Genomic DNA, 18870 nt, shown 5'->3' with positions numbered 1-18870 from the left:
TTGCCTTGGTGTTGGATTGAGCAAATGCAGGAAATAAGCATAGAGCTCCTGCCACTGAGACCAAAAAAAAGAATCTGTTCTGACTCAGATCAAGCAAATCACCCTATGTGAAAACAAATTATAACAAAGTTCAATTGTAGAACAAGAGGAGGGGTGGCAGCTCACCTGTAATTATGAACACCTCTGAAGTAAACCAGAAATTGACCTGGTACTGCCATTATGTTGAGGAGGTAAAGAGCAGAGGAAAGACTTTTTGTTCCCTTTGTTTTTCCTCAGCAGACCAGCTTGTCTCATAACATTTGTGAAGAAAAGCAGTCTAAATTTGAAAACATAGTCCTGAAAAACAATGTTTCCTTTTATTGGTGAAAAATTGAACAAAGACACCCCAAAAACCTGCTACAACTAAGAAACCCAGGTCCCAGCAGCAAAAATAAGAGATGTTAAATTATTAAGTAAGAAGCAATGATGAGATCACCCACATATGGCATTAAATTTAGAATACCAGTGAGCCATCATGTAAGAATAGCTTTTGATAACTAATGGCCCCTATGTGAAAGGTTTCTTATCCAATTTCAATTCTGTTTTGCCTTCTCTCATTTCATACATCCTTTCCTAGTTTAGAAAGCAACTTTCATAGGCAACAGGAAATATTCCACTGAGTTTCGTGTATCTAATGAATGCTGATAAGTTATTTTTCTGCCCTACTGGATACTGGAACTAAGCATCAATCTGAGAGCAAAATAACAGACAAAAGTTCATTATACTATACTCAGAGATTAGCATCAAAATTCATGTCTGCAGTTACAGAGAATTGTGTTGCAATAGTTATTTAAAATTTATATTATATCTGCTGCAGATATAGACTTTTCCTTTGAGAATTTCTAAAAAGCTAGAAAAGGCAGAAAAAGTTTCCAAAGCCATAGGTCAATAAACCAAACTCTACTGAAGTTAATTCAAAAAATTTGCATTGTTTTACTTGAGCAAGGGAATTTTTTTGAGCAATCAGCACAGTAATACATTCAGTACTGGTGGTGAGGAATAGATAGCCATTAGCCTTCTGCCTCGCATTACCTTTGGCTGAAATAATTTCTTTCTCCCTGCTAGCTGCAAACAGCTGTGCAAGTGAATTCTGCTGCCTCTAACTGAGCAGTCCACTGCTCTAACCTCCTGCAGGCTGTCAGCATCACCAGAAGGGTAATCAAAATTCACCTGTTTAAGATATCACTGCAATGTTTTTATTCAGGTAGAAAATACCAAAAATTCCCAGACCATCCAGGTCAAAGCAGCACAGCTAAAATCAGTGGAGTTACAATGGTCAGACAAGATGATCTAGCCCAAAACCCTTACAAGAGCTGTTGATGAAATTCTAGTTAAGTCAGTATTCTTTTACTCTCAAGAATTCACAGGTCAATAGTTATTACCACAAAGTGGAAGGCTCTGTTGACAAGATACTGGATATCAGCAAGGTCCCATCAATTGCAAGATAATGTTTATAAAAGTATTGATAAAAATATTGATGGAAATTTATTGATAAAATACTCCAAACACACTCAGAATAATAATACAAAACTGAGTAATTAAAGTCAGAAACAACACATTCAGGTACTAACATGCAAATTACAGTTCAGTTTAAGCATTTGTCTGTGAAAGCTTCTAAAATACACATTTTTGCTTGATTACAGAGAGATTAAAGCAGAAATGCATCCTCTGGGATTCTGTTTAAGAGGTTTGTATTGAAAATGAGGTAATAGAATCAGTCAGCATATGCATGTGATTTATACTACTAATGTTTTTAAAAGGCATACTTATTTAAATTTAAATCAAAACAAAAACTTTTCAATAGCATAAGATCTAGAACTAGTTTTGAGCCCATTTTCAATTTATAGTTATTAACATAGTAAAAATAACCCATAAAGGCAAACTGAAAAGAACAACTTCCCTGATGTGAATTTTTTCTCAATCTGCCATAACTTCATTTCTACACGAAGAAACTCCATTCCAAATTGGAAAAGGTTTCAAGTTATGCAGTAAACCAGACTACAGCTAAAAGTTCAGACCAGAGGTCAGGAGAAAAATACCACTCTGTGTCTTATGTATATTTAAGTGTACTTCACAATCCGTGCAATATTTCCATTGCTCTGAGATCTGGGATCTATACTTAAAAATCAGATTTTCTGAACTGAATCTCAGCTTTCTTTTTCTAGTTGGGTAGGAACAGTTTTCATCCACAAGTACATATTCCCTTAACTTAGACCATACTCACAATTAATTTTGAAAAATTCAGACTCGCAGGTTGCACATCCATAAATGCCCTTGGCCAGCAGCATTTTTCTTAAATTGGCTACCACAACTCAGTGCAGTTTTTCAGACAGCTTATATTAGTTGTCCTCAGTCTATCATCATACTGTGGTGCCTCCATTTTTTTCATTCTTTTCAGAATAATAATCATAAGCACAGAAGAGAAAAAGGAACTGAAATTACCGCTAAAAAGGAAAGTAAAGCCAATTTATAGCTACTATACTCTCAAACCTCAGTGTTAACCACACTTCATTGCAACATCAAAATACCCAACAAATAAACCATAACTTTATCTTAGACAAAATGCTGCGCAGCACCACAGAATTCTATGCTTGTTAAGGTGATAGCACACAGTATATTATTTCTAAACATTAAATTACTGTATGATTCATGACTGAATCACTGACAATCAAAATACACAGAAGTTAACTGCTCACATATTTGAGAATTTTGTCTCTGTGCTTTGATCCAAAACCATCAAAATACTTGTTAACCTTTTCTTGGATTTGTTAGAAATCAGAATCAACTTCTCTGTCATATTTGCCTAGTAAGCCTGAAATTGCTGATTAGTGCAATGCATTATTGCCTTTGTGTCTGTAGAACCAGTGTTGCTGGGAGTTAGCTTCTGTGTGTGTGGGTCTGCATAAGTGATCTGTATAATTATTCTTCCTAAGTCACTGCTAATTACATCTGCGTTTCTTCACTAAAGAGAGTAGACTGATAAAAGGTGACTGGGAACATAAGATAATGTAATCCACAGATAAACTGGCACATGATGATTACAGATAATAATTAATAAAAACAATATAATACAACTGAATTTATTGTTCTAAAGTGGCTGTAAAGAACCTGGAAACTAGAAAGTAAAAATATGTCTCAGTAGTAGACTGTCTTGTATATGACAGTTATTGACTAGGAATTGAGCAGAGTCAGTTTTGAAAGCTCAGCAGCACTTTTAAAAATGAGATTAAAACAACTTTAAGATGAAGTTACAGTAATTTTCATGTTCTTTTCAGCATGCTAGTCTTGTCTTAGCATAAAATACAGCTCCCCCATCTTTATTGTAAATATAAATAGCTATGGATATATGCATATACACATTTGCATTACCCACATTTAAATCCAACCATCCAGAGTGCAGAAAGGAAGGCTCTGAAGATCAGCCTCTGAAATTTAAGTGTTGAGCCCAGTTTGCAACCAGAGGAATAGCAAAGCAAAGAAAAAACAGACCAAAGTTCCTTGGAGCTCCATCCTCAGTAGTGGCAAACAGTCTCTGCTGAATGGCTCCATTCACTGAGTTGTCTGTATTTAAACATGTTGCTGTTACCAACCAATGCACCCAACTTCAGTGGGATGTAATGGACAATAAAGAACAAAACAAAAAAATTATTTATATATGTTGGTGCTAATCTTACTTTTAAAAGCACTTCTTCCATCCTTAGCAAGAGACCTCTCAAATGACAAAAAAACAGCCAAAATCTTGCCAGGCACTAACTAGCTATGCCTTTGATTGCACTGTTTGCAAATCTATAATAGCACTTCTTCCATCTGTTCTGCAGTTTCCTTCTATACATCCCATTTTCAAAATGAAATAAATTGCTTACAGGTTCATTCCAAAGAGGTCTTCCGGCATATTGGCTATTGTGGACAATACTGTAAAATTTGGACAAAAATAATAGAGTCTTGTATAGGAAAAAAAATATTTAGAAGAGCTGATAGGTTTTTCAAGGGAAAATTTTAAAGCAATATATATCACTAACAACTCAGCCAATGACTGGTTTTTCAACATAAGGTACAATTAGTTTACAAAGCCACTTTGTTTAAAACCCCAAAGTAAAAAAAACAGCTGGTTTTCAAAAGCAGAGTTAAATGGAATTCCACACATTATCTGTAATAAATTTATGGCAAAATTATCCATAGTTTCTGAAATCAGAGGAAAAATTCCCTGTTACTCTAGGTATGACTCAGCAAAACAGTTTGGAAGTTGATTTCAAAAGGCTTAGATCCCTCTCAGAAGACGTTTGGAATTATCCATTACTTCATGTAGGTGATGAGTCTTGTCTTGCTCAACATCCCCTAGATAGGAGAAAACATTGAAATAATAGCCACATTTTTTTTATATATATATAAAGCCTAAAATACATGTTAACAGTTTACATTACATAGAAAATGACTGTTACAGAATTACAAGTCTTTTTTTGATGCCAAAAGGAAATGAGATAACAACTAAGCTTCTTTAGAAAAAAATATTCCTCAGGAAAAAGAACATTTAATGTTTTTTTTCACTGGGTAACTAGTTTGGGGTTTTTTGTTTAATTAGCCAAGCATTCAGAACAGGATCAGATTAGAATGATTTTTATGGCAAGTCCTCTATTAAACTAGTTTTAATGTTTGTGTATGTGCATGCCTGTTTGGAACTCATGTAATAAAGCCAAAAACGAGATTTTTTTTTCTGTTATAATAGGACACTACCTTTGCCATTATTGTTCTTATTGTTTAAGCATTGCACTTGAGCCCACAGTTATATCTAAAATGCCAGTAACTCTGTTAGGCATCACTACTGTTACTACTGAGCAAGGGTCTAACACTTCAAAGGGCTCAGTAGCTGAGCAAATCCTCCAAACACTGTTGGAATTAAATAACATGGCACTGATGAATATAATATGAATATAGCTCATGTTTCTTTCTTCATTTACAAGATGCAGTGAGTCAGAAAAGTAGCACTTTCTGACAGCCTGCTCTGCAGTGAATAGTGAGCACTGAGTCACCCACACCACCCCAGCACAGCATCCCTTCCACTTGATATTTGCCATTCTATAATTAGAACAAACGACGTTCTTGGGACACACCAAAATGCTTTTAGTTAACTTTCTGCTTAAACCCATTTACAGAGTCTTTACTGTTCCTGCCTCAAAAGATAAGGCACACAATCATGACCTGTGCTATCTCCACTTTAGAGACAGACTTATTATTATAAAAGTAAATGCCACCCACTTGCTAACACTGGAGACTAATTAACTCTGCAATGGCTGCTTACCAAAGAGGGTAAAAATCACACTTGTCTGTACCAACAGCTATCCTAGAAAATCAAGAGGATTAGATAATACTTTGTCTTTACTGATCCCCCCCATTCCTTTAATTTTTATTTCTAACTTCAACGTGTTTTGCTTATAACTATAATTTAAATACTTGTTTTTGTAAAAGTATAGAAGTTCTCTCTATTCTGGTTCTCTCTGGTCACGAATCCATTTCCTGGAAAAATGTTTTGAAATCCTTTTTATTTGTTCATCATCTGATTCATGTTTTAAAATTTTTTCTTTTAAAAGCAAGTCAGCTTGATTTCAATAGCTATATTGAAAACTGAAAGTTATATAGATTCATTAACCACATGGTAGTGAAAGGAAATCTTTAAATCTCAGGTATATAGGACAAAATAAAAGTCAGTAACTATAACTTTACCTTGCACTTCACCATCTACATATCTGTTTAAACCAAATTTGCTCAGTTTGAGAAAAAATTTCAAAAGGATATCAAATAAATATTGAACTCATCCAAAGAAAAAAGGCACAAAATAATGGCCAAGTCTCACAACACCAAGAGACACACACCTGGAAAAAAATACATTAGTTACACCAGCATCAATAAGAAGTATGCAGTTCAATTAATTGACATTGGGAATAATAGCATAAACAATTTGCAAAAAGTCTCTGAACTGGCTGTAAGTCAGTGATGTGCTTTAGAACTTCCTACTTTACTTACATGACTTTCTGTCCCCAGCAAACAATGAGCAAATTAGCTTGTCCTGATTCTCGAGAACAGCCAGCAGCAGGGAGGGCATGAATACAAATACTTTAGAACTCCAGTTCTATGAACACTTTTAATGAGAACTCTTTTCTTTTTCTATCTTACCATTTTTTTTGCATCTAATATTGAAACCTTTTGAAAAGTAGAAATGGTTTTTATGCAGGACACAGCTGTTCAGAAATGGACCTCAGTCACTGCTGGCTTCAGTGATCAAGTGAAACATGTCTGCTACCAACTGAGCTGGGGGCTGGATGTAAAGAAGTCTTCTTTTTGTTGTTCTGGTGTTATGTCCCAGCTCTATAATACATAAAGAAGCAAAAGAGTTTAAAGTGTATCATATTGCTGGTTTAGTAGGACTTGAATGGTTGAGCAGAATTGCTAAAATGTCCCTCTGTTGCTACTTTTACAAGCTCTTGCTGTAGGGACCAGGTGGAAAGAGGGAAGGATGGAGAGGATAAGTGGGGGGGTCCAACAGCTGGAACCCATCTTGTCAGACAGTTACAGGAAATACAAAAGAGCTTCAAAGAAACAGCGTCCCAACAGATTCCGGCAAAAACACAACACGGCTGCAGTAGGAAGGGAAATTTTAACTATGAGGTTCTGCTTGCCTTATCAAATGTGATAGCTGAAGTCATGCAAGAGTCACCCAGACATGTCAAGCTCTCCAGAAGGCCCTGAGATACAAACAGGAATAACTTAGCAATTGTTGACCTGGTATTTTTTAAAAACAGAACATATGGCCTGGAAAGGCTGCTTCTTCCTTTGGATCTAGTCCAGCAGTCAGGCAGACGAGTTCAACCTTGCAATTAGGGCAAAATTGCCGGAGAACAAGTGCTAAAGCTCCCCCTTTGCTGCTGCTACTGCCAGTCTCTTGCTCTGTCACACATGACCTGGCTGGGGATCACAGGCTGTCCCTGTCCCATCCCTGCAAGCTCTCCCCAAGAACTCTGGTGCCCCCTCTGAGCATCCAGAGAGCCAAAGCCCCCTGCTCAGAAATCCACACTCATTTCCATTCCTCACACTTGATATTAATAATAAGCCACCCCAAGGGAATAAACCCAGCCCACAGTTCTTTAATACAAAAATCAAAGTGGGATTGTATATTTATTTCTATTGTGGTAAATTCTGTGGCTAACTGATACATTTTTTCATATAGATTACAAGTCGAGGTTTGCTGTCCTTTCATGGATTATACAAATCAGCACAGACACACAAGTGACAACAGTAACCATAGCAGCAATAAAACTGCATCTGAAACACTAAAGAATTGCTATTGTATAAGATATTAAAAAGTAAAGGGATTCCTTACTACAGTAATAAACTGTCATTTCATTCATAACCTACTGAAAATTATTTTTTATTGCTCAGAAATATTCCATTATTACAAGATTTTGATTCCAATCATGAAAGAATCTTTTCAAATTACAAATTTCCTGATTTAGGCTAGAATTTTATTTTCTTACATCCTGGAAAATATACTATAAATTTTATTTAATCTTTAAATCAGTTGTCAATTAGTCCTGCTCAGCTAGTTTTCAGTTGGATGAGAAAAAAAATGCCTATTTTCTGGCAGGATAGAATTGAAAAACTGCAAGAATAAAAGTGTCTATTTACCTAACAATTCTAATAACTAGATTAGTTATGTCAACTTTGACTTAAGTGACAGATGCTGTTTCCTCTATACATGATTATCCAAAGGCACGTTACGGACACTAATTAATAAACAGGGACAAATGCTAGTGACTAACTCATATAACCAGACCCAGCAAGGAAAATTAGTTTCTTTAATGTTTCACTGAAGCTTATAAGAAATCAATAGCAAATAGTTTACTTATGTAGGAACTCAGTGTTGCAGACAATAGGGTTGGCTTGGGCTATAAATAAAATTAATACTTCAATATCTTTGGGTAAGTAATTTCATTACATATTTATACAGCATTAACTATAACAAAGAGTCCATCTAGATAAGATCTGCGGGTACTACAAAATATATGAATATATAAAAAACAAGAAATTAGAAACAAGCTTCTACTCTCTAAGTACTTAATTCAAAATAGTTTGTTTACTTAGTATAAACTGTGGGTTTCAGATTTTTTTTCATGGCGTATCTATAATACCTATTAACATAATTCTTATTTATAATTAAGAATCTTATTTTCTTTCAAGTTTCCCCCCTACAAATTGTGGTCGTATTTTCATGGAACACATGTAAGTTCTATTAATACTAATCAGTTTAGCCTGTACATGAAGAGAAGGCAAAATCCTTTTATGCTGAATATGTAATTAAAGTTCTTTAAAGAGTTTCATGTGTGTTATAATGTGTAAATTATTTTCATGCCTAACAACTCAAAAACTTGGAGGGAAATGATAGAAATTGTCCTTCTGACCACTGAGACTATGCATACAAGTTCACACACCGTCCAGATTCATGTAGCTACAAAATCAGGGCACAGAGAGTGATATAATTAATTTATTCAGAGCTTTTCACATTTCATCAGTGCATCACTCGTAACAGGTTCTCCAAACCACCAGTTATGCCTTATTTGGCTGTAATAGACAAGCTTTATTTGAGGCTCTGTGTTTTCAGACTACACCAATAACTTACCAAACATGTATTTTATGATGAACACCTTAATTTCTTCCTTGCAGAATGCTGGCAAGTGACACATAGCAGAGCTCTTAGCAACAGTGTGTGCACGCACACTGAGTGTTGTAGCAACCTATGACAAAAATAAAATTATAGTGGAAATAAGTATGTAGGACTGAATGACACCCAGAGAGTAATTGAGAAGGGACAGCTTGGTGATTCAGTGAGAGCTGAGCTGTGCTTTGTACGTTGTTCTTGTGAGGCAAGAATGGCTGCCATTAATCATTCTGAAATCAGGCTGAGACACCATTCATGTTACTGCACCCCACCCTCTGCTACTGCCTCATCGTGGGGCTGCAAGGAGGCTGTGAGATGTTTGATGGTTTCTGGAGCTCTAGATTTCCTCTTATCCAAGGGATATTAAAGGATCTTTCCAAGCACCCTCTCAGTTACAAATCTGCCATGTGATCTATGCTCAGGTGGCCCCAAACCTAGTCAGAGGAGTTGTAGAGTATGTATGGGCAGACAGGCTGTGTAGTCCTCTCTGTAGAAGAGAGCCTTGGAAGGCCTTTGGCAGTTCATTAAAAACTACAACTCATTCCACATAATTCACAGGCAACATGGCTATTGTGAGATTTACTGTTCAAAACTCTCCAGGCAGACCACTGCTAGCCTAGGAATTGAGCCAAAGCTTACCTGGTAACAAAAGATTTGATACCTGCATGCAGTCCCAGTGAGGCATTTTGAGAACTGCAGAATGTGGAAGGAAAATCAAAGTGAGGATTCACTCAATCTGCAGACATGCAACATCATATGCAGACATGATAAAGCCTCTCAGAGGATGAAAGAGATTCATTCTTCATACTCCTAGAAGACTTAAGGAGTGGTTGATGGAGGCCTGAGAGAAGACAAGAAAAGATGGCTATGTCCTAACATCACTGAAGAATAATGGGAGACTGCAGAAAATAACACAAGAATTAGGACTGCCTTATGGCTATGCACCACATCTAACCTAATTTCATTCAGCTGTAGCTTTACTCATTTAGGTGTCAATCTGCAGATTTGGAAGCTATGGATTATAAAATCACACAGTAGTTGACTCCATTTTCACTTAGAAATGCCATGAAAATCTCTAATTTACTTTAAACTTAGGGGCTCCCCCCTCCCTTCCAGAGCAAATGGTAAGCAGTCAAAAGGATCTCAGTCAGCAGGCTCAGCACATGAACATCCCACAGCACTATCTAATCAAATATTTGAGCATCATGCTCTTAAAATTTGCTCAGACTGTGAAGGACATTTGATAGGTTTGTTAAATTGTTTGTATCTACTGCTGGCAATTTTTAGCTGTGGATTTACTCTAGAAACTTGACACTGAAGTGAAGTCACAGGAAATCTGGATGTTGATATTGGCAATAGCAGTACTCGTTCTAAAGTGGGAATAATAAGGATTATATATATCATTATTATTTGACCAAGTGTTGTTCACCTGAATTCATGTGTTTGTTCCAACAGGAAACCTGTTTTCCCCCTTGTAATATACCACCTGTTCCTAAGTTGAGACCCCAATTATTTATTTTCAGCTCTTTTTGAATCGCTAGATAATCTAAAAGCAAATATGTCCTTTAATTTTGTTTCTGTGTGAGAGCTGGGAAGCTAAATGTTGACCAAATTTATAACTGCCAAAACTAATAACATTTTAAAACATTGACATAAGGGAAAGGAATAGGAAACCATTAGGATATATCCCTTAACCACACTTCAAAGGACAGAGGAGAAAGATAAAGTGTTTGAATTGCAGAAAACAGGTTCAAGCTCATGTCCTCACAAGTGTACTGGCCCTATCTCCTTATGCAGGAAGGGTACATAATAGGGACAAATGAAGATTACAGCAACTGTGATAAAAGAATTTGCTAAAAAGATGCTCAAGATTGTCAGAATTACTAATGTATCTTTTTCCCATCTAAACTCTTAATGACAAATATACAATTGCTTCTGTGACTACTGCATTCACAAATCCATTTGCAAAATAAGGCCTTATTCTCTACAAATTAAATGCACTCCAATGCTATTTTTGATAAAAACTCCAGGCAGTCTGAAGGCTCCTGCACAGACTACCCAGACTTCACCCTCCAACAAAATCTCAATCTCTCTGTAGCACTGCAGCCATTTTATCCTCTGGAAGCCAAGGGGAAAGCAAAGCTCTCCTCTCTCCCCACAATGCATACCATTTCCTCTAACAAGGACAGTGTCTCCTTTCCAAGTTTGATTTACAGCTGCTATAGAGCCATTGTGCTGACTGCATGTCAGTCTCCAAGGAAACAGGTAGCAGATATATTCTAGAAGCATCCCAAGAAGAAAAGAAGTGTTATCAAAAGTATTCTCAGCATAACCTCTGCTATGAGTAGAAGCAGAGTTCAAGGTCTTCTCTTGAATGGTTGAAGGATGCTGTGTTCAAATAAAAGGCTCCTAAGGAAATAATAGCAGGTCAAGCAGTGGATCTGCCAGTTGTACAGTCTCCATTTCTGAAAGAGTTGGAGATCGAAAAATAATCTATTTAAAGTTTTAGAAAATCTTGATATATGTTATGAATCAGCCAAATTTTAGGTTGGCATCTCCTCTTCCCACTTAGCACTTTGTGTAATACATTGTCTTTGCTGCAATTACACTTCTCAGCCCAAACCATACCCACTTGTCCATCTGTATTTAAAAGTTGATGCTTAAGCTCTGCCTAGATTTTTTCTCACTCATTTAGAAGACTGAAACACAAGACATTGCACCTCAGCCATCCCTGCAGCCCTCTGCTCCCAGCAGCCAAGCAGACAGGTGCCCTGTAGCTAGGAGAGACAGACAGTGTAGCAGCAAGACTCTGTTGTTGGAAAGACATCACATCAAAGTGTGTACTTCCATGATCATTAAAAATTGTCTATGGCATTTTTAAAGTATGTACAGTAGAAGTAATGTCATACCTGAATTTTAAATGAAGAAATAAATTCCACTCTAAATTCCCATCTGAATAAGGTATGCTTACTTTTTTTTTGTCTTAAACAAGTAAGGATTATTTTATCTTTGTGAGAGTTTTATCCAAGAAAAGCTGAACTAATCCAAATCTGAATTTACTAAAGCATTTTGGGAACACATTAAATTATTTGTATTAATTAGTATGACATTTTAATTATTGTTGCTTTTGTACAGAAGAAACAAAACTTCTCAACACTGAAGCTCATTTTCTCTATTTGAGGCACAGTTCAGTACAAGCAAACAAAAGGCTACAGCAAACAAAGCAAGTAAAAAGAGAAAAGAATTTCATGAATGATGGATAGTTTTGTTCCCAGCTTGGATCCAAGTGGACCATGCTAACTCCAAAAATTTCTACAAAATAATTAAGTTTCATTTTATTCAGAAGTTGCCATTTCCTAACCCTCTCTGCCCAAGTATGTATCTGAATAGACACATACTTTCAAGAAAATATCTGAAGACTGAAGAAGGAAGATTTAGGCATTAACAAAGTTCAAATATGATAGTGAATTAATGGCACTGAGTTGGAGATGAAAAGAGTTAAAGAAATTTGTCAGAGAAAAAACAGTTAAAGTAATCAAATACAAATATTGCTTGCAATTCTTTTAGCATTTTTCTACTATGAAATCCAGAAAAAGAAAAACCAAAAAAAAGCATGTCATAGACTTAAGGTCTCCTTTGCCCCTGTTGTACTGCTTATCTTCACATTTCATAATTATGAATCCTTAGGATACATATAAGCAATAACTTCAGTCACTCTCATCAAGAAAATTGAACTGTTGCAATGTAACGTGGTCAATCTGTAATTTTCTACAGTAATTCTATCAGACCCAGAAATGAAACAACTCTAAGCTGGCACCATGGAAGAAGAGTTATCACTTCCTGTATACAGAAAAAGATCCTTTTACCAAATAACCATGCATACATCTTAACCTGGCTTACATTTTCTTCTCAGAATTGGCAGTAGGACAAAACAGTATTGACAAGACAGTCCTGCCAATACTTTTTCCCAAATCACCTACCTTGCAGGACATCATGTGCAGCTACCATTGCATTATTCTCCCATTATGAAATATGATTTAACACAACATTGTGCAACATGAGAATGTTTTCAAATCCCTCTGCTACCCTTTTGTATTTCTTATTCAATTTGTCCTGCATTTGCCATATCAATAGACCTTTGTTATTTGATGTTAAGCATTTTAGGTAAATATAGATATATTTTTCTATTGATTTCTACATCCCATGTGAAAACCAAATTAAATTTATAAGATTCTACCAAATGTTAGCACTTCATGTGATATTTTATGCTCAAAAACGTGCATCCAAACTAGACAGCAAAGACACACTGCCAGAGATAAAATAGAAAAAAATTTTAAAAGCTTTTTCATCATGATTTGCATCAGTTTTTCTCTTTTCCTTGGAAAACCTTTGGCAAGCAAAGAGACAGGTGATGAGAGTGATATTCATATACATAACAGCAACAATGCATAGCATTTTACTTGATAGAAAGCACAAGTCTATCTCAGCACCAGAGCAAACAGACAGGGAGTCAGACACACTTGTTTAGAATTATGCCCACGTGGGGAAAGCACAAAAGATCAGATAATCATAGGGCCTAATCTAATAGAATACAAAATACATTCTGAGAAATTGCCTATTCCTCCTCTATCTGAAAGGTGATCAAGCCTCCAAATATCAAAGGAATAAAAGAGCAATGTGGAAATTTACCAAACTCAAATTCTAAGATCTACAGTGAGGGAGACAAACAGGGAGCAGAAAGGAATTTTCATCACCTGGCAAGGATGGAGATTTATGCCAACACCTGAAAACATTCTCCTAACAGTTTGAAGAAATAAAGTATTAGTAGTAGTTTTCTCATTACAAGTCACTCAAAGTGAACGATCCAAGTCATCTAAAGAACAGAGCAACAATTAATTTTCAAAGAAACCACAAAAAGGTTATATGAAATTATCCTCATTAAGATCCATTAACATTTTAAAATACTTGATGGCTTTATGCAGAAAGCACAAGAGATGCACAAACTGTAGTGATGAAAACATAATGAGCAGATTTTGTCTCCTGCTACCGTGTGTGATACAATACCGAGGGATAATGAGCGTTCCTTCAGGCATCTGACCACCTGTAACAGAAAATCCTTTTCTATTCAAGTCTGAAAGATCTGAGAAAAACCCAACTCATTCTCTAGATGAGTTAACTTCTACTTAAGATGTTAATAAGCCCAGTCCTTCTCCATGCCCTTACCAATTAAAGGAGAATAAATTTCTGTTGCAGTTCTGTTGTTAGTTCAAACAAGAAAGCCTAAATTCTTGACCATGTATTGACACAGCACTGATGCTGAAACCTCAAGTGCAACTCAACTCTCATTGGATAACCTAACCAAATGCTTAGAATGCTTTTAAAGCTGTATTGACCAGTGTATCTTGATTAATCATAAAATTTTAATTTTTTATTGTGTAATTCAAATGAAAGAATTATCTTTACAATTATTACAGTAATTGTGCACACCAGTCATAAAGTCAGGAGTATAAGATTATGGATAATTTGAGAATAATGTGAAATTATTCCAGGAGTTATGCTAGGCTTGTTTTCTCTGTTTTAGATCAGGCTATTTACAGAACTAATCCTAATAATGGAAAGACGCATGCTACTAAAATAAATGAATTAATTACTTCTCTAGTCACTACAATAGGCGGCAATGCTCTTTTTATTGTAATTGTACAACATACCAAACAATATGTCTAATACTTAAACAAAAGGGAAATAAAAATAAATCCAAGAAAAACTGGTGTGGTTGGTATGAGCATCTGCTGACTTTTATAGAGGCGCTTAGTTTTACTGACACTTCCCACTGCAGTTCCTAAAAATCTGACACACTAATTATTTAAGCTGAGATTATCACCATTCTGAATGTATTTATTTACACAGATTACACATACTGACCAAAACAATATGCTAAGTGATAAAAGTGGCTTCCAGAAAATAGATGTTAAGTTGCTCAATGTCTTTCATTTAGTACCAAGATTTTCAAAGGCTGGAAGAATGATCACAGGACTGAATTAATTTTGAAATCAGCTGTTTATGCTCAAATCAATCACTATTAAAATCCTACCATTGCCTGCTACAAATAATAATAGTAAACAGAGTACCTCCTCACTAGCTTTGAGAAAGGCAGAGCAGGTGCACAGTCAGTACAACTGGAGAATGTGACTTCTGCCACACCAAGTGTGACATTCAATTAAGTAGGATCAGAAACACTCTCCTATTGGGAAACACACTTTCAGAAAACAGGATTCTCTTCTCCCCCTCTTCAAGACAATGTACAAAATAGTCTTCCTATTTCAGGACAAAAAACATTTGCTCTGAATAGAAGAACTTCTAAAATCCAAACAAACACGTAACACAAATGAAGGTTAAACCAAATTTGCTGCTCCATTTCCTTCTGTTTCCAAGCATTAACCTTCCCTCTTTCCAGTTCAGCCTACAGCATCACCCTCATCCCTATTTCCTGAGAGGAAGATGGAGAGCCACCTTCACTATTCCAATTCAGTTGAAGAAATCTGGCTTTCAATTTTCTTCCCCCATGAACAAATGTATCAGTCAGTGATGAGCCAGGTTAGCAGACACTAGACTGTAAGCAGAGAGACAATCCTCCTAGGGGCTCAGAAAATAACTTGTGTTGTAACCTCTTGCCCATGCAAGCAGGTACAGCCAATTTGATTTCCATAGATGAGCAAAGAAAAAAAAGACTGATATCATCAGCATATAATGGCAACAGAAACAGGACAGTAATTCCCTTGTTTGCAATGGAAACCAATGTACTGACTGTTTAAGAAGCTCAGCTCACAAGTATGTGAAAAGTTGATTTCCCATTTCTTTCCAATTTACCTCCTCACTGTCTGAATTTCTTGAAATGTAATTTTTACATATGTATATATTTTTACATCTGTTGGGATTTTTTAAAGTGAAAATTTGGAAACATTTCATTCATTGGCTGAAATCTACTACTTCTTGACAGAAAATATCATATGACAAAAGCCAACTCCTATTTGAAAAGACATAGGAGTCAAATTTAACAGTTTTACTACGTCTGTGATGTAACATTAAAGCACAATGTTAAGACCTTTCAGATTAACTTAGATGAATCTTTACATCTCCCCACAAACTTTTAAAGAAATTTAAAAGGATAAACTTAAGTTTGTATAATGCTTTAGATTTCAAGTTCTTTCTTCAAAATCACCACTTATAAGTGATCTAAGTAGATAATGTCCTTTCAATTGTATCTCATTTCAGTATTTTTATAAAGTTATTTCCACTTCATATTTAATGTATATTTATCTTAATTTTTAATGCTGAAATGCATTTTACTACACTCATTACCTACATGAAAGAAAACCAGAAAAACAGAAACTGTTGCTATAAGAACTTCAGCTATCTCTCAGTTTACAAACACTCACATCTTCAATTTTACACTTCATTAATGTACCTGGTGGTGTTAATGGGCCCCTCTGATGTGTGCATGGATCTTGCAACTGTGGCTCAAGAAGCACCTAACAGTTGAAGTACAACAAAGCTTTAGTTCCCAGATCACAAGACGACTCAGAAAAAGGAGTCAGCTCTAACCCTATCCAAGGAATTAGAGCATTCTAACCAATTTTTTTTTTTTTTTTTTTTTGTAAAGGTCTGCAGCATCTTCCCCAGTTGTTCAGGGAAGGGAGACTTTTGCTGGAATGAAATAAAATTCAGAAGTGGTTGGGAGAGCTGTGTGACACCTGAGGTTACCTGGGAAGTTGAATAGCTCCAGTGGCTGATGTGCAGGGTATTCTTTGGGAATTCTAGGGAGGACAAAAGTCAGAGAGCAGAGGTCTCCCCCATGCAAGGTAAGCGCCTCAGCTGCTCTCTAGGGCCTGGCTATGCTCCATTCCTCTCTGCTGGTTTTATTAAGTTGCTGGATATTTAAGAGTTAAACAATGAAATAAATCTTCATGCAAGTGATGCACTTCATTAGTTGCAAAAGCTTCAAGAATCTACCCAGAAACAAATAGATACAGCTATAATGTACTGAACTGTTGATGACATGATTTCATCCTTTTTACAAGTATCAAAACCAAAATACTGTCATTTATTTAACTGCAAGGTATTTAAATTTGGGTTGCATTTTCTCTCTGTTATTAAGTCTAACCGGATAATTGGATATATTTATTTAGCAAATAAAGAAACTGAGGCAAAAGGCCTCCAGGATAAATTATAAGAGCTGCAAGAGAGTTATTAACACAGCACACCAACATGCCAATCCTACAGATTTTCATCTCTCAAAGAATATCCTTGTGTAAGAAATGTATTTGAGACACCATATAACTATTTCCTTTCTACCAACAAACACCACATACTCTTTCTGCATCAGGCATAAGGCACACCTGCCATTTTCTTCAGATTAGCACATCATCATCCAAATTGCATAAATCCATCTATTACTAAAATGCATGGTTATGTTATCAATATCATGTATAAGATGCTATGCACACAAATTCCTGCAATTCAAAATTATTCAATACCTATAGGAATATTAAGAATTATTTCAATGTGGCAGACTTATCTACCTTATACTTCCCAGACCTCTCAGAAACAGGAACTAAGATACATTTCACAGAGTAGCCAAATAAATGAAAAAAAAAAAAAAAAATTTTTCAACATAAAACTGTAACTGCCATTTTCACATCCAAGACAGGTAATAATAAACAGTAAAAACGTTTGTAATAGCTGGAACAAAACCACCTGTGTTAAGAGTACAAGTTCTTGCGGTAGACTGGTCTCATAAAACACTTAAAACTTGTATTTGGCAACCACCAAAGCAAAATTTTAAAAAACCCTAAACTTTTACACATGAAAAAAACCTCAGTTTCTTTACACCCATATGCATCAGAATAGGCATAAATATATTTTAATATTTCAAGATATCATTCCATTGTAATAAAACACCAAACATTTGTCACAGCCACTACATGGGGATCGCATCTTTTAATAGTTGTGTGCAATACTTATGCCCAGAAGGTAGAAAAAAGAAGGCAAAAAAACCCACTCCACATTTACAATATGCATTCAAACATGTCTGGCTCTACTCAGAGAAATCTCCTCATAATGGTATTGATACACAGATGGAGAACTTCGGTGTAAATAAATGGAGGAGTGCACTGGGGGAATGTGACATTTGCCAATTGCATATAAATTGCTAGATAGGAAAGATGATTTTTTTTTTCCCCCCTGTTAGGAAGACATAATTATATGAGATCATTGCTAAATATTCTGAGTCTGACCTCTTTCTAGCAAAAAGATACTAGAATTAGACCCAGGCTTATAAGAGGTGACTAAACAGTACTGTCCAAGGTAGACTTTTCTTTTTCAGTTTTTTTCATTGTTTTATCTGATCATGTCTGACAACTTGGTGCAGATCCTGGCTGCACAAGTATTCAGCATCATTTTGGATCCTCTAAGATTAGATGTGCTGCCTCCTGCTCCTTCCCAAGGAGCACAAGATTGTCTGTGTCCTGGGATATATTTGCCACCTTCTGCAGGTGACCTGGATGCCCAAGCCATCCAACAAGGTGCTTGCCCTGAGGAGTGAGGAAGTAACTCATACCTTGTGGAAACCAACCCCTGCCTTCAGGAGTGACCCATTGTAGGCAGCTGCCAAAAGCTCAGGGCAGCCTGACCTCTAACTCCAGGTAGCCTGGGAAGTGCAACTCAGTGGAAAGGCTGACATTTCTCCATATCTTGTTTTGGATTTTTAAAGAACTAATCATTATTAATTTGTAATACATGTTTTGTTTAATGTTTTGAATTTAAAAAAAAAGTCTTCTTAATTTAAAATTACTGAAAATAACAGACTAGGAAATTTGCTTGACTAACCAAGGATGTCTGAGATAGTGTCCAAGAAGTAACTTTCTGCAGTCTGTAATTCTCGTTTGGATTAAAATCAGCCTAGATATCTCCCCATTTCATATGTTAATTTGGTGTTTTGAAATGAGAATGTTATAAATTTTACTAAAATATGAGTTGGTGAAGAAATGCAGGGCTACTTTTTCCTTCCTCAGCATGTCTCTGTCATCAACTGCTGAGGTTTTGGCTTTTAAACTTAAGCATATAAA

General features: G+C 35.9%; 1 long non-coding RNA gene across 5 annotated transcripts in view; it reads right to left on the bottom strand.

The window, feature by feature from the left end:
* Positions 1-3105: 3105 nt before the first annotated feature.
* LOC134423012 (uncharacterized) overlaps positions 3106-18870 on the bottom strand; it is an 86054-nt gene continuing 70289 nt past the window's right edge. For 4 of the 5 annotated variants that reach the window (XR_010028982.1, XR_010028981.1, XR_010028983.1 and 1 more), the window contains exons 9-12: positions 9408-9587; positions 8708-8822; positions 6208-6399; positions 3106-4374 (exon numbers count right to left, since the gene is read on the bottom strand). This is a non-coding gene — a long non-coding RNA (uncharacterized LOC134423012). Of the gene's footprint in view, positions 4375-6207; positions 6400-6449; positions 6777-8707; positions 8823-9407; positions 9588-18870 lie in introns of those variants that run through there. The other variant, XR_010028984.1, reaches the window with a different exon arrangement.

Source organism: Melospiza melodia, chromosome 11 (assembly GCF_035770615.1).
Source record: "Melospiza melodia melodia isolate bMelMel2 chromosome 11, bMelMel2.pri, whole genome shotgun sequence".
Classification (NCBI taxonomy): Eukaryota; Metazoa; Chordata; class Aves; order Passeriformes; family Passerellidae; genus Melospiza; species Melospiza melodia.
The sequence above is the reverse complement of the archived record's forward strand: the minus strand, read 5'-3'. Positions and strand labels throughout refer to the sequence as shown.